The sequence below is a fragment of the Bos indicus genome, chromosome 16 (assembly GCF_029378745.1).
Source record: "Bos indicus isolate NIAB-ARS_2022 breed Sahiwal x Tharparkar chromosome 16, NIAB-ARS_B.indTharparkar_mat_pri_1.0, whole genome shotgun sequence".
Lineage (NCBI taxonomy): Eukaryota > Metazoa > Chordata > Mammalia > Artiodactyla > Bovidae > Bos > Bos indicus.
In genome coordinates, this window is record NC_091775.1 from 64,908,397 (window position 1) to 64,936,283 (window position 27,887).

General features: G+C 40.2%; 1 protein-coding gene and 1 long non-coding RNA gene across 2 annotated transcripts in view; both read left to right on the plus strand.

The window, feature by feature from the left end:
- The window catches only part of LOC139176433 (uncharacterized), a 66,354-nt gene extending 39,527 nt beyond the window's left edge, over positions 1–26,827 (plus strand). Inside the window, exon 2 of the long non-coding RNA XR_011560910.1 lies at positions 1–26,827. This exon is cut by the window's left edge and continues 16,432 nt beyond it. This is a non-coding gene — a long non-coding RNA (uncharacterized lncRNA).
- The window catches only part of LAMC1 (laminin subunit gamma 1), a 121,486-nt gene that overhangs the window by 40,404 nt on the left and 53,195 nt on the right, over positions 1–27,887 (plus strand). The window lies entirely within an intron of this gene.

Below are 27,887 nucleotides of genomic sequence, written 5' to 3' on the forward strand. Positions count from 1 at the left end.
TGGGTGATGGTAACATCTGTGTGCTCTTCCTTTGTTGTCTGGGTCATGCTCTCACTAGTATACCACCGTTTGTATTTATTTGGCTCCTTTGATTTCTGGGGTAGTGAAGGAAAATATCCTGTGGTTTTATAACTGAAGTAGAATAAATGATGTTATCTAGTTGATAACTAGGGAGAAAACTACTCTTTGGAGGTAGTTGGAGGAAAAGGGTTTAATAATTTCTTGAGATATCAATGTTATATGCTTGTTTTTAAAAATTCTTTTTTAAAAAAATACTTATTTGACTACATTGGCTCTTGGTTGCAGCACACACAGCCTTAATTGCTCCACGGCATGTGGGATCTTAGTTCCCTGACTAGGGATCTTACCTGAGTCCCCTGCATTGCAAGGCAGATTCTTAATCACTAGACCCTCAGGGAACTCCCTCAATGTTATATTTTTAAATCTGTGGCTTAAGGAGATTTGCTTTTAATTTAAGTAATTATTTTTTTAGGAATTAGGTAATTTTTTTTTTCTGTTTGAATTCAGTGTAATTCCACAGTAATGGCACCCTTGGCAGATTTCTTACGTTAATATGTAGAGAATTGTCAGATAGACGCAAAGGATAACTGAACACTGGGTAAGAGTGAGTTAAAGGATGCGAAATCATCCAACAGAAGATGGCTGGTTGGATGATAGAGATGTGGGATTGTGTGCCGATGTATTATTCCCTGTGGTGGTCTGCAAGTGTGTGTGGGAGGCATTTGTTCTCATTTCCTGTTTCATCACACCCTGCCACCTGCTGAGTGGCTATACAAAGTAACAGTGCTTTTCAAGATTGATGTTTAGGAAAATGTGCTTTATAAGTCAGGAAGCTGATATTGTTGTTGTTTCACAAAAGGCTGATCCAGGAAATGTCTTTCAAGGCTCTAAATTTGAAAGTTGGTGTGTGTGTGTGTGTGTGTGTGTGTGTGTGTGTGTGTGTTGTCAAGTTAGGGAATTGGTGATTGATGCAGGAAGAGACATAATGAGAAACTTGGAATTGTGTGTGCATAGATGTTTTGTCTACATGTGGGTGGAGGAAAATGCTTTATCCTGTGTTCTGTAGCTGTTGCCCTGTGGGGTTTCTCACTTGAAAATTGAAACTGTATCCAGATATAGCTGTAATTTAAAATAATAAAGAAGAAGTCTGTGTTTTTCTTTCTCTGGACACTAGGAAGACTGAGACTAAAACTGTGATGCTGTTTGAGGTATGTATGTAGACCCTGTGCAATCCATAGTCATTATTCATAGATTTGGTATTTGCAAATTCCCCTCCTCACTAAACTTTATTGGTAATGCAGAAGTCCCTACTCAAGGTTCCTTTGCAGTTATTTGGAACATGTTCAGAGAGGTGAGGAGTGTTGCCTGACACCCACATTCTCAGCTGACATTGGAGAAGGGGATGCCCCACCCTCTCATTTCAGCTCTCATACAGTGAACATTTAGTGCCACATTTTTCTCATTTTGGTGCTTTTTCTTGGTGACTTTACTACCTAAAATGGTCCTCAAGTGTCTAGTGTTTCTAAGTACAAGAAGGCTTTTTTTGTACTTCAGGGAGAAGGCAATGGCAACCCACTCCAGTACTCTTGCCTGGAAAATCCCATGGACGGAGGGGCCTGGTAGGCTGCAGTCCATGGGGTCGCTAGGAGTCGGACATGACTGGGCGACTTCACTTTCACTTTTCACTTTCATGCATTGGCGAAGGAAGTGGCAACCCACTCCAGTGTTCTTGCCTGGAGAATCCCAGGGACGGAGAGCCTGGTGGGCTGCCGTCTATGGGGTCACACAGAGTCGGACATGACTGAAGTGACTTAGCAGCAGCAGGTGTGATTTATAGTGCTGTTGGCCAAGGGTTCAGTGTTAATGAACCTAAAATATATGTTAAATAAAGTGCCCCCAAACAGAAATTCACATGAAACAAGGTTATGTATTAATATGTTGACACAATATGTCCAGATGTTTGCAAGAATCTAATTCTGAATTTCCCCTGGGAGCAATGCTTCCGTATTTGCTAATTTAGTGTTCATGCAACTTTATAGAACATAACTACCAGAATAATGAGAATTGATCGTATTTGAAGTAAGCTTACTGGCCCTACTTACGGTTCAGATGCCTGAACATGCGAACTTTTTTTAATTGAAGTATAGTAAATTTACTTTATTGTGTCAGTTTTAGGTATACAGCAAAGCATGTGTGTGTATCCTTTTCAGATGCTTTTCCATTATGGTTTATTACCATTTTGGTTTATTACCAAGATATTGAAGATAGTTTCCTGTGCTGTATGGTAGGTCCTTGTTGTTTATTTCATATATAGTGATTTGTATCTGCTCATCCCAAACTCCTAATTTATCTCGCCTCCCTTCCCTCTTTGGTAACCATAGTTTGTTTTCCGTGTCTGAGAGTCTATTTCTGTTTTTTAAACAAGTTCATTTGTATCATGTCTTTTAGATTCAGCATATAAATGATATCAAATGATATTTTCGTTTCTATCTGACTGACTTCGCTTAGTGTAATAGTGTCTGGGTCCGTCCACGTTACTGAAAATGGCATTATTCCATTCTTTTTGTGGCTGGGTAGTATTCCATTCTGTATATGTGCCACGTCTTCTCTATCCATTCCTCTGTCGATGGACATCTAGGCTGCTTCGTGTCTTGACTACTGTCAGTAGTGCTGCTGCGAACATTGGGGTACACATAACTTTTTGAATTAGAGTTTTCATTTTTCCTTAGATATGTGCCCAGGAGTAGGACTGCTGGATCACACAGTAGACCTATTTTTAGTTTTCTAAGGAAATTCTGAACTGTTCTTCATTTTGGCTGCACAATTACATTCCCAACAGTGTAAGAGGATTAGAACATGGGGAATTTTTATGCTTTTTGAAAGAGAAAAAGAAAAAAGTCTCTTGAGAATTAAAAAAAGACTAATTTGGAGCTTAGAACAAGTAATAATACATAGGTAAAGTTTGACTTTCTGAGGTCTCTTATTTGGGGGCACCATTTGTGATAATGTGACCTTGGTGAGCTTCTGATGTAGATAAACTCTTGCTGTGACACATTCCAGAGAGTGTGAGACTTGGCAACATTTAATTCAAGTGATCCTTGCAAACTCTGCAGACAGCTCTTTGAATATCCTGGACCCCAAAAGTTCTGACTGATTGTGTCTACATTTCTGCTTCATTAGAGGTACTGAGTTGACTGTCATGGAGCCCTTCATTCCACTGGTTTTCAAACACCATTATTCCTTTTACAGATTCCTTCCTTTTGGGTATAGGCCTTCCAGAGTGAATCTCTAACCTGAATCTGGGAAATGGTGGGAGAGAGTTTCCCCACAGTACTATTATTAACAGAGTTGTGAATGAATGTGCTTGGGTGTGGTGAATGGATGACTCTTGGGTCCTCTAGGTTAGAGGACAGATCATTGCAGCATCAGTGCCTGGTGTTTTCCTTTAATAGCATTAAGACTGAAGTTTCGGTTTTCAAATTCACCTTGACATTTAATGTCCTTCCTCTTCATTTGATCTCATTTACTGTTGTCTGAAGAGTAATTCCTTAAACCAATCTTTCGATAAGATACAGATGAGAAGTTAAAAGAAAAAGGAAGTACTAGGTAGGCAGTGCCAGACTAAAAATACTGTTTATATAGTTTAATCTAGAAAATGTTCTTTTACTATACGATAAAGGCAGTGCCAAAGAATGCTCAAACTATCGTGCAGTTGCACTCATCTCACACTCTAGCAAAGTAATGCTCAAAATTCTCCAAGCCAGGCTTCAGCAATATGTGAACCGTGAACTTCCAGATGTTCAAGCTAGATTTAGAAAAGGCAGAGGTACCAGAAATCAAATTGCCAACATCCGTTGGATCATCGAAAAAGCAAGAGAGTGCCAGAAAAACATCTACTACTGCTTTATTGACTACACCAAAGCTTTTGACTGTGTGGATCACCACAAACTCTGGAAAATTCTTAAAGATATGGGAATACCAGACCACCTGATCTGCCTCATGAGAAATCTGTATGCAGGTTAGGAAGCAACAGTCAGAACTGGACATGGAACAACAGACTGGTTCCAAATCAGGAAAGGAGTATGTTAAGGCTGTATATTGTCACCCTGCTTATTTAACTTATATGCAGAGTACATCATGAGAAACGCTGGGCTGGATGAAGCACAAGCTGGAATCAAGATTGCCGGGAAAAATATCAATAACCTCAGATATGCAGATAACACCACCCTTATGGCAGAAAGCGAAGAAGAACTAGAGTCTCTTGATGAAAGTGAAAGAGGAGAGTGAAAAAGGTGGCTTAAAGCTCAACATTCAGAAAACTAAGATCATGGCATCTGGTCCCATCACTTCATGGCAAACAGATGGGGAAACAATGGAAACAGTGAAAGACTCTATTTTGGAGGGCTCCAAAATCACTGCAGATGGTGACTGCAGCCATGAAATTAAAAGACGCTTGCTCCTTGGAAGAAAAGTTATGACCAACCTAGACTAAAAAGCAGAGACATTACTTTACCGACAAAGGTCTGTCTAGTCAAAGCTATGGTTTTTCCATTAGTCATGTATGCATGTGAGAGTTGGACTCTAAAGAAAGCTGAGTGCTGAAGAATTGATGCTTTTGAACTGTGGTGTTGGAGAAGACTCTTGAGAGTCCCTTTGATTGCAAGGAGATCCAACCAGTCCATGCTAAAGGAAATTAGTCCTGAATATTCATTGGAAGGACTGATGTTGAAGCTGAAACTCTAATACTTTGGCCACCTGATGCAAAGAACTGACTCACTGAAAAAGACCCTGATGCTGGGAAAGATTGAAGGGGGGAGGAGAAGGGGACGACAGAGGATGAGATGGTTGGATGGCATCAGCGACTCAATGGCATGAGTTTGAGCAAATTCCAGGTGATAGTGAAGGATAGGGAAGCCTGGCATGCTTCAGTCCATGGGGTCACAGAGTCGAACGTGGCTGAGCGAATGAACTGAACTGATTGAATGGGAACCTAAAAGAGACACACCCATTTGATATGAATCAAATATCTAGGAATCAGACTTTTGCCTAAGTGGGATATATGCCAAATGTTCAACCATGTTTTGCTTTGTAAAGTTTTTTTTTTTTTTTTCATAAAAATTGTTTAATACAAGTAAGCTTCCAAAACCTTTTTGAAATGATATATATTATGGGCTGCATATTTGTACTCTCAGACTTCATATGTTCTAGCCCTACCCCCAACATCACGGTACAGTAAGCCCCCTACATATGAACGAGTTCTGTTCTGAGAGTGCATTCAAAGTCCAATTTGTTTGTTAAATCCAACAAAGTTAGCCTAGGTACCCACCCAACTAACACAGTTGGCTATATAGTACTGTACTATAATAGGTTTATAATACTTTTCACACAAATCATACATAAAAAACAAACACAAAAAATAAAGCATTTTTGATTTACAGTATAATACCTTGAAAAGTACGGTAGTACAGTGCAACAGCTGGCATACAGGGGCTGGCATTGAGTGAACAGGCAAGGACAGTTACTGGCTGGAGGAAGGAGAGGAGGTGGGAGATGGTAGAGCCCAAGGAGTGTCAGCAGTAGGAGACCCAGGGCAAGCTGCAATTCCATTCAATCCTGATGTTGATCGCACAGGTTCTGGTTCCTTGCTGGATTCAATTCTGTCTACCCTCTTGAAGAGGAGGCTGAGTACTTACCTAAAGAAGAGCTGAACACAGAACACATTTCCCATCTACTCCAGAGAATTTTGATACTCTATAAGTTAGAAAAAATGATATTTTTCACTCTGACCTGTTGGTTTTATAGTTTTAATTGGTAATCTTATTGGAATCTATAAGAAAAATATCCTGAGAGTTTTTTTACTCAGTGCTGTAAGAATTAAAGATGAAACTACCTAAATACCAGGTAACTGAATAGCAGTAGTTGAAACCTCTTTTACTTATCTACTTTTGGAAATATGCAGAATAGCAGATATATACAGATAACATATAGACTAGCCTTTATCTCACTGAGTTTTAAAAAGAAAACTTATTTCCTCCCAAATTCAAACACAACCTCAGTCCCACTTGAGTCTAAAAGAAATGTGATGAAACAAAATTTATTCACTGCTTATAATTTTCTTGTGTAATGGAAAATATTTTCCAAAACAGGTTATTAAGATTATAGCTATGTTTGAGCAAGAATGAAGTGAAGTTGCATAAGTTAAGAAATGAACTCTCAGGTTATCTTAAAGCTTTACCCAGTGTTTGAGTCCATGACAAGCATGAGTTCTAACTGGCTATCTGGACCTATGGTTTCTAAACTTTTTGGATCAGTCATCACTGGTAGTAAAATATTTCTTGGTATATACCTGTAATGTATGTATACTAATTTATTTATAAATGATACACATGTAGGCTATAGTAATATATTATGTACATTACAAATACCATAAATAGGAAGTTTAGTGAGACAAAACCAAGTAGAGAGTTTTGAGTTTCTAATATTTTCTTCCCACACATTCCAGTGGACCGTCTTGTTTGCTCATTTGGGATAGTGATGATCTGGCCTCCCCTCTCTTTCTTCAGAAGTAGGCAATTTATCACTTTTAGAGTTTGCCATTTCAGGTGTGGTAATTTGTATAGTACATTGGAGTGAATAGCTACAAGCATTTGACAGAGAAAACTCTTGTATCCTTGGAAAGTTTTTTAAAATTTCATCACCTTCCAGAAGGAATATGAGTCAGTTGTAGTGAGGTGGATAAACCAAGAGCCCATTATGCAGAGTGAAGTAAATCAGAAAGAGAAAAGCAAGTTTTATCGCATATATATAGAAACTAGAAAAATGGTACTAATGAGCCTATTTGCAGGGAAGGAATGGAGACACAGATGTAGAGAATGGGTTTTTGGACACAGCATGGGGAGGAGAGGGTGGAATGAATGAGAAAGTAGCATTATTGTACACTATCATGTGTGAAATAGATAGCTAGTGGGAAGCTACTCTGTAGCACAGGGAGCCCAGCCTGGCACTCTGACGACCTAGAGGGGTGGATACGGGGAGGGGAGGGACACTCGAGGGAAGGGTTATCCATATAATTATGACTGATTCATGTTGTCATCCAGCAGAAACCCAACACGTTGTAAAGCAGTTTTTCTGCAATTAAAAAGTAAATGAAAAAAATGCATAAAAAATTAAAAAATTTCATTTCCTGTCAAACAAATCCTCAGATTCTGGGTGCTTAAGATGTTTTGGCTCATGACTCAGCTGTCTCCTGCGTGGAGAGGAAGGGTAAGAGATAGTACAGTAAGTTTCCTAATCTCCTGGCGCACTGGGGACCTATGAAATCCGTGGATTCAGCATCGTGTTGTCTGGCCAGTTTCTGTCAGTGCTTCTGCAGCTGTCATAAAAACTTCTTTCTGTCATTTTACCAGGTCTTACAGATATTATATGGAGAAAGAAATGGCAACCCACTCCAGTATTCTTGCCTAGAGAATCCCCTGGACAGAGGAACCTTGCAGGCTGCAGTCCATGGGGTCACAAGAGTCGGACACGACTGAGTGACTTTGACTTGACTACAGATATTAGAAAGCGAGAACTAACTTTGCTGGGCAAGTTGTTTCCAACAGTGTAAATATGCCTCCACAGGGGTAAAGAAGGATGGAAATGGAGACTCTGTCCACCCTTTGAAAGGTTCTCTGCTTACCAGACATTTTTGTGATTGTTAGGCACGCTTCATATTAATGCTTTCCGCTCCCTTTCTTTTGCCTTTATCTCTGAGTAGGGAAGGACATTTTGTCTGAGCTTTCTCATTTTTATTTCTTAGCAGTAAGGACTGAAAGGATGCAGTCATGGGGTTCTTGATGTCAAATGAGAAACACTTCTGTAGTTATATTTTATTCTATTAACATGTCCGTTGTTCACCAGCCTTTGTCATCTTTGTCTAGCAGCCTGGGAAGATGATGGAACCAAACTGGTGGTTGGGTTGGTAAGACAGGAGGGGTTGTTAACCCCTTTTCTCTCTTCCTTTGTTCTGCAGTGGCTGAGTACCAGCCTTCATGCATCAGCAGGCCTTAACTTCAGGACCATTGTAGAACTTGAGGATGAAACAGTATCTGGACCATATTAATACTACGTCTAATACTATATCAGAGAAAGTCTGCTGCCCTTGTTTCCCTTGCTTTTCTGCATCACAGTCATCAACTCATCCTGTGAATGGCCTCTTTAATGTTAGAGGTTTGACCACTGGTTATTGAAGGCTGGATATGAATTTTGACAGAAATCACTTTCCATTCAAAGCTTTTGTGGACAAACAAAAACATTATTTTTCTCCGAGACTCCAGTTTGTCTCCCTTAGCCCAGACTCCACCCGCCATCTAATGCCTGTCATAAATATTTAAACACAAAAGTATTTTAACTTCATGCGCAACTAGTTAGAGGAGGGCCTGTTGATTTTGTTACCTGGTGACTGACCTTTTCACTGCAGTTTCCTGAAGTTACCTGAAAGACCAGGCTTGTGCTTCTGAGTTCATTTTGATAGTTGGTGTAAATAAGAGGGTCTCTGGAGATCAGTTAGGGTTGCTTCTTTCTAATTTAGAGAGAGCAGAACAAAGGACCTAAAAAAGGCAACCAGTCTCAAACCCAATTTGCCCCTCCATTTCTGCTTTTATTGGAAAGCAAGTGTACTTGCTGGAAGTTTGGGGGGAGTAGGGATTCCTTTGAAGTGCCTGTGATCCTGGAGATAATACAGTTGAGTCTTTTTGAACAGGAGAGACTCATGGTTTCGGACAATGCTCATTATTTGCAAGAATTTCTTTTCCCTCCCTTTTTCCTGTTCTATCAAGTCTTTTCTCAGTGCTGTTGTTCGTGCTGACTGGTTCTTACCAGCTTTCTCTCTCATCTCTTTGGAGTTTACTTGTTTGGGGTAATAAAGTTCTCTCAAAATTTATTCAACTCTGGTGTTATTTTTTTTCTTAACCTTTGAAAGTCGTGCTTTGCTTTTTGTGTGTGTGTGTGTTTTAGTGTACTTTTCCCCTTGATATTTTAGATACAGATAAAGTTATGAAAAATACTAGTTCAGCAAGATTATTCTTAACAGGACTTTATCATATTGGTTGTTTATTTTTGACTAGTTATGGATCCTATGAATTTCTGCATCTGCAGATAAGGTATTAACTGGAAGGATAGGTATCACACTGGAATGTTAATTGCTTTTTAAAATGCACTTAAATCTAAAGGCTCAAGTAATGAGATAAGATCCTCAAATCCCCAAATCTGGAGTCCAGGTGAGAAAATGAATCCTAATAGATGGAGTAATTTTAACTAATTTTCATGTTGTGGTTAAAGGCAACATTGTGAGATTAAAGGGATCATGATATATAATTAATGCAAAAACTATAAGACAGAATCTTTACTGACCTATAAGGAATATTGAAATGAATAAAAATTTTAATCTGTGTCCCATTCTCTGGGGGAGAAAATACTCTAATATTAGACCACTGGTCTGATTATTTTTAGAGAGAACGATCTCTAGAATACAGAAGGGCAGTTTGCCATAATTTGAGAGAACTCTTGCCCAAGAATGTTTAGCTCCCGTTTGCTCCAGTTCTCTGCTTACCAAGCAATTCTACAATCTCTAATATGGTCTTCTGTGAGGACTTGCCCTGTGCAGCTATCTGTTCCTATTGTTTTGACAAAAACAGCTTTTATCAAAAATGAACATGTGGTTGTTTGTGAATAATACATCAGTTTGGTTGAGTTTGGTTGGCCCAAGTCAGTTCCCAAGAGCTTAATCAGCCTTTCATGCACTGATAAAAATTAAATTTCTGAGTTTGAAAAGCTGAAAATGAGATAATTGTGCATAAAATAACTAACCAACCAATGTTACCAATTTTTATAATAGAGTCAGTACAATTCTACTGAATGGACACATAAATGTATTTATTATTGTAGGCATAATGAAGGGATATCTTATTGCATAATGACAGTGCTATAAAAATGTAAAAAAAAAATATTATTGGCTGTTCCCCCCTCCCACAGATGATATTTAAGATACCAGGAGAGTTTCTACAATTTCTAGGCAATATCCTTTATCTTTGGTTATTTATTTCCAGAGAGCATTACACTGATCAGTGATGAAATATACATGGGTACAACTCATTTCAGCTTGTAGCTCATGAAAGGACCAGATTGGATGGGGCGTATCCCTGGAGTTCTCAAAGGCTCAGCTCCCCTTTCTCCATCCTCAGTGTTTTGTCCTGGCTCTCCTTATGGAAGTCAAGGCTTCCCTGTTCCCTCCCTTAACTTCTCAGACTTCAGCATTGGGATTTAGAACCATTGAGAGAACACCCAGTTATACTAAGTGCTAGGTGAGTTGAGTCAGACCTTTAGAGGATCAGAGAGTTTATTGCTTCCAGTTTGTTCTTTCCAGACCCAGTAGCTGCTGTTAAGTCACTTCAGTCATGTCCGACTCTGTGTGACCCCATAGACTGCAGCCCACCAGGCTCTCCCATCCCTGGGATTCTCCAGGCAAGAACACTGGAGTGGTTGCCATTTCCTTCTCCAATGTATGAAAGTGAAAAGTGAAAGTGAAGTCACTCAGTCGTGTCCAACCCTCAGCAACCTCACGGACTGCAGCCTTCCAGGCTCCTCCACCCATGGGATTTTCCAGGCAAGAGTACTGGAGTGGGGTGCCATTGCCTTCTCTGATGTTAAATCTTAACTGTTATAGTTTGATGCTAGTTTTTTAAAAAATATTATGTTAAGTAGAAAAATGCATATTGCTAGACTTTTATTTTATATATGTTGTTAGATTGGTAAGATTTTATTTTTTAGTTTTCATTTTTCAACACAAACCACTTTGGGACTTAAAAAACCGGTCTTAAGACAACTTTTCGTAGTACTAATGTTTTAAGTTTTTAGTATTTTTGAATGAAAGCTACCTTTGAAAAACTATGACAAAGTTCATTTGGCTTCTGAAATGAGCCCTTTAAATGAAATTTAGTAATGTTCTTTTTAATAGACTTTATTTTTCGAGTAGTTTTAACGGCAAAATTGAGTATAGAGACTTCCCATGGAATTGCAGAGTCGGACACGACTGAGTGACCGAACTGAATTGAACTGAACTTCCTCCCTTCATTCATACACACAGCTTCTCCCGCAGTCAACATCCTAAACCAGAGTGGTGCATTTGTTACAGTCAGTGGGACAATAGTGACCCATAAGTATCCCCCCAAATCGATAGTTTATGCTAGATTCACTCTGGGTGGTGTACATTCTGTGGCTTTGGACAGTGTTAAATGACATGTGACCACTATTGCAGCATCAAAGAGCCATGGTGTTGATGAGATTATAGCACGAATGCTTTTTGATTACATAGGCTTACCTCAGAGATATTGCCAGTTTGGTTTCAAACCATTACAGTAAAGTAAGTGTCACATTAAATGAGTCACACACATTCTTTGTTTGCCCAGTGCATATAAAAGTTATGTTTACACTACATTGTAGCCTGTTAAGTATGCAACAGCATTATGTTTAAAAGAATGTACATACTGGGGACTTCCCTGGCAGCGCAGTGGTTAAGAATCTGTGCTTCCACTGTAGAGAGCATGGTTTCAATCCCTCAGTTCAGTTCAGTTCAGTTACTCAGTTGTGTCCAACTCTTTGCGACCCTATAGACTGTAGCATGCCAGGCTTCCCTGTCCATCACCAACTTCCATAGCTTGCGCAAACTCATGTCCATTGAATTGGTGATGCCATCCAACCATCTCATCCCCTGTCATCCCCTTCTCCTCCTGCCTTCAATCTTTCCCAGCATCAGGGTCTTTTCCAGTGAATCAGTTCTTCCCATCAGGTGGCCAAAGTACTGGAGCTTCAGCTTCAGCATCAGTCCTTCCAGTGAATCATTTCTTCCCATCAGGTGGCCAAAGTACTGGAGCTTCAGCTTCAGCATCAGTCCTTCCAGTGAATATTCAGAACTGATTTTCTTTAGGATTGACTGGCTTGATCTTGCAGTCCAAGGTATTCTTAAGTCTTCTCCAACACCACAGTTCAAAAGCATCAATTCTTCAGTGCTAGGTTTCTTATGGTCCAGCTCTCACATCCATACATGACCACTGGAAAAACCATAGCTTTGACTAGATGGACCTTTGTTGGAAAAGTAATGTCTCTGTTTTTTAATATGCTGTCCAGGTTTGTCATAGCTTTTCTCCCAAGGAGCAAGAGTCTTTTGGGGATTTAAGATACCACATGCTGTGTGGTTCAGCAAAAAAAAAAAAAAGTGAAAATAAATACTTAAAATGTTTTTTTTAATATACATGCCTTAATTTAAAAATCCTTTATTGCTAAAAATTGGTAATCATCATGTGAGCCTTCAGCAAGCAGTCACATCAAAGGTCTCAAATATAGTAACAAATATAGTAATAATGAAGGAATTTAACATCTTGCTGCTACTACTACTACTACTAAGTCGCTTCATTCGTTTCCGACTCTGTGCGACCCCACGGACTGCAGCCCACCAGGCTCCCCCTTCCCTGGGATTCTCCAGGCAAGAACACTGGAGTGGGTTGCCATGGCCTTCTCCAATGCATGAAAGTGGAAAGTGAAAGTGAAGTCGCTCAGTCGTGTCCGACTCTTAGCGAGCCCGTGGACTGCAGTCTACCAGGCTCCTCCATCCATGGGATTTTTCGGGCAACAGTACTGGAGTGGGGTGCCATTGACATCTTGCTAGAATTACCAAAATGTGACACAGAGACACAGAGTGAGCAAATGCTATTGGAAAAAAGCCGCCCATAGACTTGCTGGATGCAGGGTTGCCACAGACCTTCAACTGGCTTGGCAGTGTCTGCAAAGGATGATGAAGTGAACAACAATAAGACAAGATATGCCTCGTTATTAGTATTGATGATGAAAATGTTTGTGGCATTTTAGGCATGTGCCTGGATCTCTCAAGATGGTTTAAGTTGGGGGTTTATTAGGGTCAGTGCCAACCATTTCCTGGTGCTGGGAACTGAAGCGAGGGTTGTGACTTTGGACAGCATTCTTTGGAGTCAGGGTAGTTTCACGGTGAGGTTCCTCCAGCTCAAGCCTTGTGGACAGTGTGTCATATGGTCTGTTAGTGACACAGTGGAGCAAGGACTCTTGAGCCCTAGCACGGCTCAAGGCAAGTTAAGTTGAGTGCCCGTGGTCCTGCTGTCTGTGCTGCTGACTCTTCCAGCAGTTTTGGCCTTCAAGTGACTTGTGCAGGTGGGAGGACTTTGGAAGAAGCAAGGAAAGGTGATGATTTGTTGAAGTAATGCAAGACGAGTAAGAGAAAAACAGATTTTTTCCTTGTGGTAGACCATACTAGTGTGCCTGTTCTGACATTCTTCCATGTATTAGTGCTGATGGTGATTGATCTGCCTGTAAAGTTGGTTTTCTTTTTTATAAAGAGGTGTTTTTAAAATATGTATGTATTTATCTGACCGTGTCACGTCTTAACTTGTGGCATGTGGGCTCTTGGTTGCAGTACGCAGCCTCGCGAGTTGTGGCGTGCAGGCTGAGTTGCTGTGTGGCATGTGGGATCTTTAATTCTCTGACCAGGGGTCGAACCCACGTCCCCTACGTTGGAAGGCGATTCTTAACCACTGGGCCACCAGGGAAGTCCTCAAGCTGTTTTTCCTTTTTAAAGTAAGGATAAAATGGGGAAGGGATGGAAGAGTTTCAAGCAGGGCATCCTTCCACCTGGGTAACTTTTATCTGTGATATGGAAACAGAATAAGACCAGGGTGAGTGGCCAGCCTGCCAGCCCACACGCTGCCTGGCTTGTGCTGCTATCTTCTAGGACTGGCTCTCTTGTATGGGTGCTGCTCTGTTACATTTATACAGAATCCCCTTTGAGTTACAGCATGCAGTCTACCATATGAGTATGTGTGAAAGGCAGCCCAGATAGTAGGCTATTTCTCCTTTTCCCTTTTAGAAGATGTTAAAAACTAAGTTTTTGCCAATTTGACTATATAAAAATTTTAAAGGATTAGAGGTGAAATAATCAGCTATTTATTTAAAATATTTAATTTATTAACTTAACATTTTAAATAATATATTTATAAATTAATATTCTTTTCCACAATTTCACATCTATGGAATGATTTTATTCCAGTTCTTTGCATACATCTCTGACATCAGTGACTGTTAAAGTCCCTTTTTAGCCATCAGCACAGTTTTACAGATGTATTCATTTTCATGAATAAATTATTTATGATACAGTACTTTTACATTTGTATAAGATTGTTAACATTGGAAATTTTTTCTGAAGTCATATGTACTGATTGATATAATATTAGTATATTTCTCCGCTACTCTTTTTGGTTTGTATTTGTGTTCTTCATAGTATAACCATTTACTCTCCTTCCTAATAAAGTATTCTTTAAAAGGTTTATTATTTATAGTATTCAACACTTAATTTTAAAGCCATACTTCTCAGGGGAAATGACATAAATCTGAGTTAATTTCTTGCCTCTTATAAAACAAAACAACAAAAACCTTCTATTATGTGTCCTATGTAAGCATCCAGAACTTGCGTTATTTGAGGTCATTTCAGACTAATTTGATTTCCTCACAGTAATTTGTGGTCTAAAATGAAATAATTGGGAAGGTTTGTAAGAACTGAAATACAAAGCAGTTCTGCCTTTTCTGAAAGGATAATTTAGGGGGAAATTCCTTTATTATACTCAGGCATATATGGTATTTAAAATCAGTCTGTGTCCCTATCTGTGCCTGTATTCATATAAATTCTCTGTGGGTTTCTTACAATGCTCTCTTTTTTATTCTGGCATTAAGAGTGACAATGCCAGGCATTCTACTCAAGTGAGGGTTCTTAAAACTCCTATACTAAAACATCAGGAGAAGAACCGAAAGAAAATGCTTTTGAGAGTATAGATTATGTTGGTCTATTGTGTCAAAGCGTCCCACTTGTATTTTATCAAGTTTTTCAGAAGAAGAAACCTAAATTTGTCCATAACTGCTTTATATAAGTTTGTGAAGTCGTCCATTTGAAGTCAGTTTGCCCTGCATACACTTTTGCTAAAACTTAGCACATCCTTCTCTGGGTTGCACTTGGATTTGTGGTTCCACTAGATTGTAAACTTTTTGAGGGCAGAGAGCATATCCATCCTTACATTCTGTTACTTTAGGCAGCTGGTATGTGCTTAGAAGTTAGAAAGCGGGGGCCACTGAAAGAAGTTTGTAAACATGATTTATCAGTTCTAAAGACAACAAAACTGGTTAAAAGCTGCTTTATGCTCATGCTCTCCTTTTTCTCTTGTTTTCTACCACGTGACCCGTTTCCCGTTCTGATATTCCTTCTGTTAATAGTTTTCATAATAAATGTTTTTCTCTTTGGACTTTTAAGAACTTGGAGTGTTTGACCCTTAGCATGTTTCCACTTATCTGGTGTTTTAGGAAAGCTCTAAAAAGGATTAGAAACAGCACTAAATAGAAGCAGGCAAATTTAAAAATGTAATGCCTGTTGTTTGTTTAAAAATGTGCAGACAGGCCTGTTTTATGCTAGATCCCACATCTGTATTATAGGGTGAACTTGAAATTACTTTGCTGTGGAAAGAAGGAAAACAGGGAGATACATCTGGAGAAGTCTCCCTTGACTTGTCAGGGTGGAATCACTGAGCAGTAATGTGCTGTGGAAAGAAGGAAAACAGGGAGATCTATCTGGAGAAGGCTCCCTTGACTTATCCGGGTGGAATCACTGAGCAGTAATGTGCTACATGGCTGCATTGCAATTCTAATCCGCCTACATGCGTAAGTCAATGGGGTCTTTGTTCCACATTTGTGGAAGAATGCATGAGCCAAGTCTTGGTGGGAGTTCAGTTTAGTTCCACTGTTTTGTAGATTGGGCTAATTTTCAAAGGGATCCAGGCATTTACTTTTGCAAGTGAGAGAAACAAGGGCAGAAAATCCATTCTTGGTACTGAAGAAATTATTCTAAAACATTGTGTCATTTGCCCCTTGTGGACAGGGTGTTTGATTATTTGTTTACAGCCTGGAGATTGAAGCTCTTCATCTTTTGTGGACCTAGAAATGGAGAGTTATTTTTTCCTCATTCAAGGATGGAAGCAACTATTTGAGAGCCCTTTGTTAAGTCATTAGAAAAGTTTTAACCTTAAAAATGGAACCTTAATTTCTGTTATCCTTTGCAGATTATTCAGTATAAACTCACCTGGGACTATAGGATTAAACAGAGCACAGAATATTGGCAAAAGTATGGTATAGGTTCAGAGAATTACTTAATGTCTTTAAAGAACTGAGGTGAGTTGGAAACCAGCTGCTATTCATGTTTCTGACGTCATTTGTCCTTGTGAAATCAGTTCCTATGGTATTTTAACATTCTCTAGAATGTTGCTATAAGCAAAGAAAGTATTCAAAAGATCTGTGAGGCAGGCATCTTTAGAAATGTGGATTTCTAAGCACATGGACTGTAGAATCAAGCTTTTTGGATCTGAATGTTAAATTCATCCTGTTGAACCCTTATTTTATGGATGAGCAAATAGATGTGTGATTGCTCCTACTCCCCAGTACAGTACTTCTCTAATGTTACATTTAATTATTTGTGTCTTCCCTTATTTATCATATGGAATTCCTTTAGGGAAAGGACTGAGTCTTATTCCATCCTTGCCTAACAGACTGCCTAGCAGAAACTTTTAGCATATCTTTGCAAAATGAATGAATCTGTGAATGAATGAACCAAACAACAAGCCAGGCTTACCTGAGTCACTGATTTCTCCTGTTGGCTTGCTGCTTATTTCATAAGTCAGACATTTCTCTCCCTTTCAAAGGCAATGACAAAAACATCCCTCAAAGTAAAGGGATAGCAGGGGACAAGACAAGAGTCCTGTCCTCAAAAGCTTACTCTCTTGTGTGTGCGTGTGTGTGTGTCTATTGGGGGGCATATAAAGAAGATGTGCAAAAAATAAATGAGACAATTCCAGGTACTGATACCCCAATGAGAAAAGTGCCTTGAACATGAGACAAGAAGTGAGTTTCCCAATAAATATCCAGATGTCTTCTCTTTCGTATAGTCTAACCCCCAGCACTGGGCATGAGTCCATCTGCCCACAGAGAGGAAATCCTTGCTGCTACCCTGAAGGCTTGTCACAGACTTGGGGCTAAAGGAGTTCTTCTGGAACCAGAGCTGCTAAAAAGAACCACTTTGGAGGGATCAGGTCAAGAAGGGTTGGTGGCTTCTGGTCTTCTTAGGGATACCATGTTGATGAATGGAATTTTGCCCTTTAGCTTTAGGAAAAGGTTTTTTTTTTAAATCATGTTAAAAGCTGCCATATACAAAAACTTTAAAAATATTGTTCAGTTTTTTAAGTAATTGGAAGGTCTTGAAAGTTTATCATCTTAAACTGTACGTCAGTATCTAGAGAACATTTCATTGTGGAATTCTGACCTGTTACGTTCAGGAGATGAGTCAGCCTATAGTGGACAAATACTTAACTGAGCAACTGTTTTGTGCCGAGGACAGTGACCAAGAGATTATAGAATAGTGTTTTCCAAGTAGGTTACAACTTCCTCATGTCATAAAATGAATTTTGTGAGCTGTGACTAGCATTTTTTTTAATAAACAAATGAAATAGGGTATGGAAGAGAATATCAGATTGCATGATAGGTAGTATTTCATTTTTTTAAAATCAGACTTGAGTTTCAGTGTCTGTCTGTGTGTGTATGTTGAGAGTTGCAGTATAAAATGCCTTTATTCTTACTATATGTCCTGGTCAGAAAAACTTGAAAAGTACTATTGTAGAGGATATCCAAAAAGTATAGGTAGATTACTTCCTTTTGAATAAGTTATACTCTGAAACTAATATCTTTTGGAAATCAACTATACTTTAATTTAAAAAAGGAGTTAAACTTCTCATAGCGGGAAAGAAACTTATGCGAAGGGGTGAAAACCCAAGTTCTGAATTACGTGATTTGGAGTAAGAACTGTGTGTTCCCATAAGTAAGATAACACACATTGGAGACAGTGCCACTTGAGCTAAACCTAGGAAGAAAGGTAGGATTCAGTAGGAGTGAAGGCTTTGAATGGCTTTGAAGTGAGCATTGGTATGTATATAAAAGAGACGGCAAGACTGGAGTCTTACATTAGAGAGTTTTAGGATATAGTTCGAAGGTGTAAAATGAAGCCCAAGTCTTCAGGCTTATGGGTGCCTTGCAATAACACACCTAAGGAGTTTGCACTGGATTAGGTACCTTGCACAGATTCATAAATTGGGTAGCAATATGATGTAGGGTGGATTTGTAGAATATTTTCCAGCTCCTTCCGGACTCCTCTTCTTTAGTTGTGGATCTCCTGAGGGAATTTTCTTCTAGGTGGGTGTTGGGTACCAAGTTTCTGGCAGCAGATCAAAGAGAGCTGGGAAGGACTTTGGCAGTTCTCCAGTATGTAAATAGAAGGTAGAACAGGTCCCATTGTGATGCATGGGGAATCCTCCCATGGATGAGAACTCAGCACTGTCTGTTTGAAATATGGTGAAGGATGGGTTAGAAGAACGTTTCTTCTGATATCACTGCTAAATATTTGCTCTTAATATAGAAGGAAAAGCAGATAAAGAAGGCTCGTGTTTTTGAAGTACAGGGAATCTGACCGACCTACCTGAAGCATTCTGTGTAAATAATTTGTCACATGATCTTGTCTTCCCCTCACTGAATGTGGTGTATACATAATGTATAAAACAATTTCAGGAGTGATCTTGAAAAGTTTCTCCTCCCTGAAAAGTGATATTGCAACTCTCACTGCTTTCCTATTGAAGAGAAATGTAAAATGAAGCTTCTGAAAGTATAATGTATGTTAAAAGGAAGGTGATTTAACTAGAAAAAAGAATATTTATATGTGACTGTTTTATCTGTAACAGTAACTACACCAATAATTTTGATTGACTTCTGGCTGAAAGTTTTGATACTTGTTGTGGTAGATTATCAAATGTTCTAAATTGAGGCTATGTTTGAGAGTAGTCAGTGTTTAAATCATTAGAAAAAATAAGCCGGCACTTGTATTTGGGAGCTCATGGTTGTTCACAGATAATCAAGGGAGACTGCGAGATTGCATACATCTTAGGTATGTGGTGGAGGGCACAGGGTAATCAGAAATGCAATAGCAAGTCCAAGCACCACCCATGAGAGATGAAGGGATGTGAAGAACACAGACTTTGGTCTCTAAAAGACAGTGTGTAGAGTATGCATTTCCATTCCTCTGCACAGAGGGGGGGATGAATGAAAAATGAAGAAGGGGCGCATTCGTTTACCCTTATCTTATGAAGGCATCTGCTCACAATCAGTCGCTTGTGGAAGAGAGTGCCAGCTGGCAGAGCATTCTCATGATGTAAATTGTCCATCCGCTCAGAAGAGCAGAAGTACAAGGAGGCCTGTGTGAAGGACTGAATTCCTACCCAGAGGACAAGGGAGGGAGGAGCTCGCAGAGATCTACGTGGGATTGACTTGCCTTTTCCACTTTATTTGCAGTTTTCAGCATCATTTTTTCCTGCCATCCCAGTGGTTGCTGTGGAGTTTGCTCATCAGTTTTCCTCCTTTGACTGCTTTTGCTTATTAAGTCTCCACGTGGGGTGGATCTGAGAGGGGGCATCACTAGAAACACGGTGCTACTTTTCCCAGCAGTGCTGTTTTTCTTGTCTTTCTGCTTGACTGGTTCGTTTTTGTGGGCTAACATTATTACAGATTTGATTTTTGAAATGCATTAACTCTTCATTTCTTCTTCCTTTAATTGCTGATCTTTTTTGCCTATTCATTTGAAATAATAATTTTCCTATGAAATAATAAATCTAGGTTTCAAATGGATTTGAATTGTTATTAATCTTAAAAAATGCCTGAATAGACTTCCTCCTTCTATATTTTACGGGACCATAGAGAAAAAAATTCAGACATCCTTGGGCCAGTTATTTTTTTAAAATACTATGCCTTGCAGAAAAGAGGTAGACAAGATTTTAGTAGAATTTTTTGTTTTTGTATTCTTTGATTTCTTAGAGCAGGATTGGCAGACGTTTTCCGTAAAGGCCACAGTAAATATTTTAGGCCTGCAGCATCTGTCACAGTTGCTCAGCTCTGCCCTTATAGCCAGAAAGTAGCCATCGACAAAGTGGGGTTAGTGGGCATTTATTGACAAAAATAGGTGATAGGCTAGAGTTGGTCTGTGGACTACAGTGTGATCAACCTTAGATTCGAAACTACTGAAGCTGTGTCCTGAGGCTTGATTCTGGAGGGAGATGAGATCAGTCACCTCCAAGAATTTCCAAAATAGCAAACACACCCTATAGATCAGGTGTGAATGATAGGGGAGAATTTAAAATCCAGAGTATTAAGTCTGGATTTTTAAAGTGTTATAATTCTTCAGTCAATCTCACCCCCTCATTCCACCCCCCGCCCCCCACCCCGTTCTCTCTAATAGCAATGTGAATGTCTGGTACTTTACTCTTAAGCATATATATATTAAAAAAAAAAAAATACCTGAAATTTCTTCTCTGAAAAGTAAATATTTCTACATTAGTCTTTACCCAACAGAATGTAACACTCTCCCTGAAAATGCCAACACTACCCGACACAGACTGGGATTAGACAAGTCTAGGCTTCTAGACAAAGAAGAAAAAGTGTTTTCTTATCTTTTTGAGTGTACTGAAGCAGAAGTTAACTCTTTGCTTCCAGATTTGTTCTTGCCATTGAGAACTGTTGGTGGTCTGTCCTTTTATAAACTGTTAAGTAATTGTCCAGAGGAGGAAGAGGGACAGAAACTAGAGGGGTTGGAGAATTTGGATTACAGAGAATCTTGATCTGATTACAGAGAATCAGGTCCCTGGTGGCTCAGATGGTAAAGAGTCTGCTTGCTATGCAGGAGACCTGGGTTCAATCCCTGGGTCAGAAAGAGCCCCTGGAGAAGGGATGGCAACCCAACTTCAGTATTCTTGCCTGGAGCCTGGGGGGTAAACCCCATGGGGTTGCAAAGAGTCAGACAGGACTGAGCGACTAACACACAAGCACATCTCCATGAGAAGAAGAGCGCAGTGAAACCTCCAGCAGAAGGTGGGTTTTCTTAAAATCAAATGTTTCTTTCTACTTGCCTGGGAAATGGAGCCTTGAGGATACAAGTTGAATGAAAAGGACATTGGCAGAGAGAAGAATGTTGTGGAGCTTGGGTTCACCTGGTCCAGTCACCCCAAGCCTTCTTGGCTGTGGAGTGAGCAGCCCCTGTGTAGTTTAATATCTGTCTGTATCTGCAAGAAGATAGACGGCTATTACTCTGGTTACTGCTCCTGCCTGTACAGGTAACACTTGCAGTAAATTTCACCTTAAAATACATGACGTGAAAGTGGAAGTCTCCACTCCTGAATGCCAGAGTTCATTCTACAGTGTAGCACAGGGGGCAGAGCCTTTCCTTCCTAAAGCTTTAAAGGGTGAGAACCAGGATGAGGTGAGTTTCTAGTAAGTATTTTTTCAAATGTACATAAAAATCACCTAGGGTATTTTTTAAAAATGCAGATTTGGAGAATTCACCCTGAACCTACCAAGATGGAACTTCTGGGGATGAAGCTTAACAATTTTCATTTTCTCAGAAATTTTCTGATTGATTCTAACAGCTAGTCTGGTACCTTAGTGTGGGCTAGGTTATGAGACTGCTGTAGCAAGAAAGTCTCCATCTGGGCTGGCTCTACTAGGGAAGGCCTTCCAGAGCTCCTGTGGTCTTTGAACTGTTTGGGTACCAGATTAAGTTTCTAAAAAAGTTTTTCCGGTAGAGTTGATTCATAATGTTGTATTAATTTCTGCTGTACATCATAGTGATTCAGTTACACGTGTATATACGTTCTTTTTTTATATTCTTTTCCATTGTGGTTTATCACAGGATATTGGATATAGTTCCCTGTGCTATCCAGTAGGTCCTTGTTGTTTATCCATCCTATATATAATAGTTTGTACCAGATAACTCTTTTTTAATCTAGGTACTTAGTGATCCTGTTAATTCTGTTATTTCTTCTTTCTTGAGAGAAACTTTTGGAAAGGCTCAAAGAACTTCACTGCACCAGAGTCGGTCTCTTTTCCCACTCTGATCCATCTACATGACACTGGAGATGGTCCTCACTGTTCAGTGTAAATTCAGCTGCTGCACTGGATCAGTCCCATCACCGTAACGTGTACTGTCTTCCTGGACAAGAAAGTGATTTCTCCCTGAACCCTGTCTTCTCCCCTCTGTTTACCAGCCCATTTCTTCATAGCAGAATTATTTGGAAAAATGTCTTTATTAGGTGTCTCCAGTCTCTGTTCTCCCCAGCCCCTCAACATTCTCTGGCTTTCATCCCTGTCGTTCTGCCAGTCCATCTGCTGTCAAGGTCAGCAGTAATCAGTGAAATCCAGTGGCCAACACTCCGTTTTCATCTTTCTCACCTTTTCAGAAGCGTTTGACTCAGTCGATCGTTCTTTTATTCTTGAAAACTTTTTTTGTTTTTTTTTTTTAACTTGGCTTCTGGAATTCTGCTGTGTTGATTCTCTTTCTGCTTCAGTGACTGTCCCTCTTGAGTCTCCTATGTTGAATCCTCCCTACCTCCCCCATCTCTGAAAGTTATCCCAAGACCCAGTTCTGTACCTTGCAAGTCATTCTGCAGGTGTTTCCATCTAATGCCGTCACTCTCAGTACTGTCTGGCTCATGACTTTCAGATTTCTCTCTCTAGCTTGTACGTCTCCTTGAAGTCCAGACTTGTATATATCTTAGTGGCTGACTTGAAATCTTTACTCAGATGTCTTATTAGCATTTCAAACTTAAAATATCCGGAACTGAACTCTCAGTTTCCTTGCTCTCCATCCCTACACTTGTTCTTACCCTGTTCTTTGCTGTCTCAGTAAATGACAGCTTGATCTTCAGAGCTGCCACAGCTTACACCCCGTGTCCAGCCCATCAGTAACTGATCTGGTCTACCCTCAGAATGCAGTCAGAATCTGATCACTGCTTGCTGCCACCACCCTGGACTACGCTGCTGTTATCTCCAACCTGGGAGATTGCAAACCCCCCCAAATTCTTGTCTGTCTGTACGCCCCTCCATAGTCCTGTCCATAAAGGAGCCAGAGTGATCCTTTTAAACAAGCAGTGAGATCATATTACTCCCTTGTACAGAATCCTGCAGTGGGTTTTCATCTCATTCAGAGGAGAAGCCAGTGTCTTGCAGTGGCCTAAAGGCTGGCATGCTCGGCAGTCTCTCCCTCCCCTGGGCTTCTCTGACCTCATCCCCTGTCCTTTCCTTCTAGTTCAGTCTTACTTCAGCCACACTGGCCTCTTCATCCTTCCCTGGAACTGGCCAGCACACCTGCCTCGGGTGTGTCCTTCCTGGCATGTTCTTCCCCACCATGTCTCCTCACTTCTTTATGCTTTCCCAGAATGTCACCTTATCTACATCGGTGAGGCCATCTCTGACACTGCATTAAATACCGCTCCATTCCCGTGCTTTCTGTCCCTTGTTTGTTCTTTATCATGTCATTTACCATCTGACACACAAGACTTTTGTTTTTATTTTTGTTTTTTACCTCTCCCTTACTCACTCCCACTCCCTACCGCATTGTAAGCCCCCTAAGTCGGGACCTTAGCCGTCTGCTTTTCTGCTGTAGCCCCAGTCCCTGGAATAGGGCCCAGGACAGTGGCATAATAGGTGTTCAGCAAATATCTGAGGAAGGAATGGGAGAATTTGGACTTGCAGTTATTAGCACCAGTTATGGCTATTAACTGATCTAATAGGTGACTGTGGTAAGAAGTTACACTATTGTGAAAACCAAGAAAAACATTTTAGTACTTAAGATATTTTATAGTATTTGTAATTGTTTCTTCCATTTAGGACAGATACAAATAGTTTATGATCTGCAGGCATAGAGAGCTGAGTTTAAGACTTAAACTGGAGGGTAAGAGGCATTCTAGCAAAATGAAGGACTGCGTTTCTAAATAGCTTGTCATGATGGACTGTCACTTAAATTTACTTAGCAAATAGTTATTGAATGAATAAAAGTACACTGTGGGTTAACTTTTTGTATGTAGGGAGGATTTATTAGAAATCATCTTAGTCAATGACTTTACCATTATGACTATATTAGAATCTCTTATTTTTGCCAGTCAGATTTTCTCTCTACTGTTTTAAAGTTCTTCAGTATTCTGCTAGGGATGGTAGTTAAAAATAGTCAGATCTCAATAGTGTACAGATGTCACAGAACAAGAGATAGCTACCCATAAAACTGGTGTCTTTTTTCCTTATCATGTCTTGAACAATTAGACATCTTTTTCATGTCTTAAAAAATACTGGTTTTAAAGTATGGGTTTTATTTATGGAACTTACATTTCATTGCCTGTTTATTTCCTTATTTCTTTGGTATTATAATTAACCACTTTCTTTGTGTGATTCCATTAAATCTTACACATCACTCAGTTCCTTGCAGTTTAGAACTCTGATGTTCGGCAGAGTGGATTTTTTTGCCTCAGCTTGGACGAGTGGGAGTAAATGTTGGCTTCATTCCTTTCTCTTGGCTCAAGGATTTCAGGCATGCTTGTGACCTACTAGCCTGAATTAGGGCTGGTATTGAGTTAGCGAGCATGAGGTTTGGGTTAATAAGTCATATGCCCAGTTCTTGGCTTGAAATTTCACTTGCAAATCTTGTCTTTTCTGGTAACAAATTCAAATAAAATGGTAGGATATACAAATTGAGATACATTTATCTGATGTTTCAATAAAGGAAAATATCTGTAACCTCTAACAGTAGTTTGCACCTATTTTGAAATTACCTTCCAAAAGTGTTTGATGTTCTAGTGTTCAGATAAGAATTCTCTCTGTTCATGTAACAGTTGTATGATGATTTCTTATTTATTTAGTGTGTAAAGCAAAGCAATTTTGACCCTTCAATTTGCTTAAAACTATGTAGCATTTTTGGATATTACTGTTGGGGAACACAGGCAGGATTTTAGTTTTTGAGGATCTATTTCTGCTTTATTGACTATGCCAAAGCCTTTGACTGTGTGGATCACAATAAACTGTGGAAAATTCTGAAAGAGATGGGAATACCAGACCACCTGATTTGCCTCTTGAGAAATTTGTATGCAGGTCAGGAAGCAACAGTTAGAACTGGACATGGAACAATAGACTGGTTCCAAATAGGAAAAGGAGTTCATCAAGGGTGTATATTGTCACCCTGTTTATTTAACTTCTATGCAGAGTACATCATGAGAAACGCTGGACTGGAAGAAACACAAGCTGGAATCAAGATTGCCGGGAGAAATATCAATAACCTCAGATATGCAGATGACACCACCCTTATGGCAGAAAGTGAAGAGGAACTCAAAAGCCTCTTGATGAAAGTGAAAGTGGAGAGTGAAAAAGTTGGCTTAAAGCTCAACATTCAGAAAACGAAGATCATAGCATCCGGTCCCACCACTTCATGGGAAATAGGTGGGGAAACAGTGGAAACAGTGTCAGACTTTATTTTTGGGGGCTCCAAAATCACTACAGATGGTGACTGCAGCCATGAAATTAAAAGACGCTTACTCCTTGGAAGGAAAGTTATGACCAACCTAGATAGCGTATTCAAAAGCAGAGACATTACTTTGCCAACAAAGGTCCGTCTAGTCAAGGCTATGGTTTTTCCTGTGGTCATGTATGGATGTGAGAGTTGGACTGTGAAGAAGGCTGAGCGCCGAAGAATTGATGCTTTTGCACTGTGGTGTTGGAGAAGACTCTTGAGAGTCCCTTGGACTGCAAGGAGATCCAACCAGTCCCTTCTGAAGGAGATCAGCCCTGGGATTTCTTTGGAAGGAATGATGCTAAAGCTGAAACTCCAGTACTTTGGCCACCTCATGCAAAGAGTTGACTCATTGGAAAAGACTCTGATGCTGGGAGGGATTGGGGGCAAGAGGAGAAGGGGACGACAGAGGATGAGATGGCTGGATGGTGTCACTGACTCGATGGACATGAGTCTGAGTGAACTCTGGGAGTTGGTGATGGACAGGGACGCCTGGCGTGCTGTGATTCATGGGGTCGCAAAGAGTTGGACACGACTGAGCGACTGATCTGATCTGATCTAAGTTAGTGCCCATGGTCTTATTCAGCAGTCAAGCTAAGTAGAATTTTAGCAGGTCATAGGGAGAGAGTAAACTGTCTTGTTTGCCTTGAACTTTAAATTTGGTCCTTTAGGGAAAAATCTTGTTTCCCCAAGAGATTATGGGTTTATTTTGTCCCAGATCATACCAATCCATTTTAAAACTCGAGTTTTCTCCTTAGCTTTATTGTTATGCTGCTGCTGCTGCTAAGTTGCTTCAGTCGTGTCTGACTCTATGCGACCCCATAGACGGCAGCCCACCAGGCTCCCTCGTCCCTGGGATTCTCCAGACAAGAACACTGGAGTGGTTGCCACTTCCATCTCCAGTGCATGAAAGTGAAAAGTGAAAATGAAGTCACTCAGTCGTGTCCGACTCTCAGCCATACCATTATTTTTAATACATAGCCTGTGGTAGAGAATTTTATTAGCTTTTTAAAAAATTCTAAAGTGGTTATCATCACTTGTCTGTTTTACCCGCCTGCTTTGTGACGTTTCCCCGTGGCAGTTTGGAATGGAAACTGTCTGCCTTCCAGCACCGCTCATCTCAGCATGTCTTTCTGTCATGACAGGGGCTCGTGTGAGATGGAATGTGCCTTCTGCGTGTACCTGGAAATATGAACATTTGTTTATTCGTTTGAAAGGGATGCTTTCTCCAGTTGTGGATGCTATTGCATTTGTTTTAATAAATTCAGTGAAGAACGACTATTTCATAGAGAACTGTAAAGGTTCCTTGTCTTCCTCCGTCAGTTGTGCTGATTCAGTTGCAGTTCCTATGGGATTGTGCCCTTATGCTGTTGGCATTTAGCTGATTGACAAAAGAGAGGGCATACAAAAAGAGCACTAAAATTTAAGGGACAGGAGTGGGATAATAAGTTTTTAAAGACAATCTATTTTGAAGATGAGAATTGAGCCACAGAAACTAGCCTCAGCAGGCAATTAGGGCTGAGTCTCTTAACAGTTAGATTGACTCCATGTACCCAGATCACCCCCCAACACATTCTGTCTGTGCTTGATGGTTCCTCTCCATGCTTTCTGATCACCCATCTGTGTCCACTTGAGGATCCCACATTCAGCATTAACTTGGCCCTGGGTCATCTTGATTGGCGAGGCCGTATTTGTACAATCTGTCTGCTGAGGTGGAACAATAACAGCTGGTATGCAGCTGTACACGTTGTCCTGGGAACTCCTATTTCAGCCAGCAGTTATCCTAACAACATTGGAAACGTTTTCAAGTACTTGTTTTCTGCGACTACTGTTTGTGTTAACTGTTTGGAGACTCCCGTCTAGTAGCTTAAACATCTCCCATCTCTAATCGACTTTCTGTGCTACAACCTCAGTGAAGTTTCGTATTCCCAGGTGGCCCTAGTGGTAAAGAATCTGCCTGCCAATGCAGGAGATGCAGGAGACATGGGTTCGATCCCTGGGTCAGGATGATCCCCTGGTTATCGGAAATGGCAACCCATTCCAGTATACCTTGCCTAGAAAACTCCATGGACAAGAGGAGCTGGCGGGCTACAGTCCAGAGAGTCGCAGAGAGTCAGACACGACTAAGCACTTGTGCATGTCTATCTCAAATCAAGGCTGACTGCAAGGACAGCAGTCACTTTCTGATCTTGAGAAGAGAGCGTATAAGAACAGCAGTGGATCCGTGACTCCTAATATGATACTTCAGAATGAGCTCGTTCTCTTCTAGTGCAGGCCATGCAAGGGCATGTTGAAATTTCGTGCAACTCTGTACATCCATTGTCGTTCATTACTTCTCTGTAAGGGACGCTAT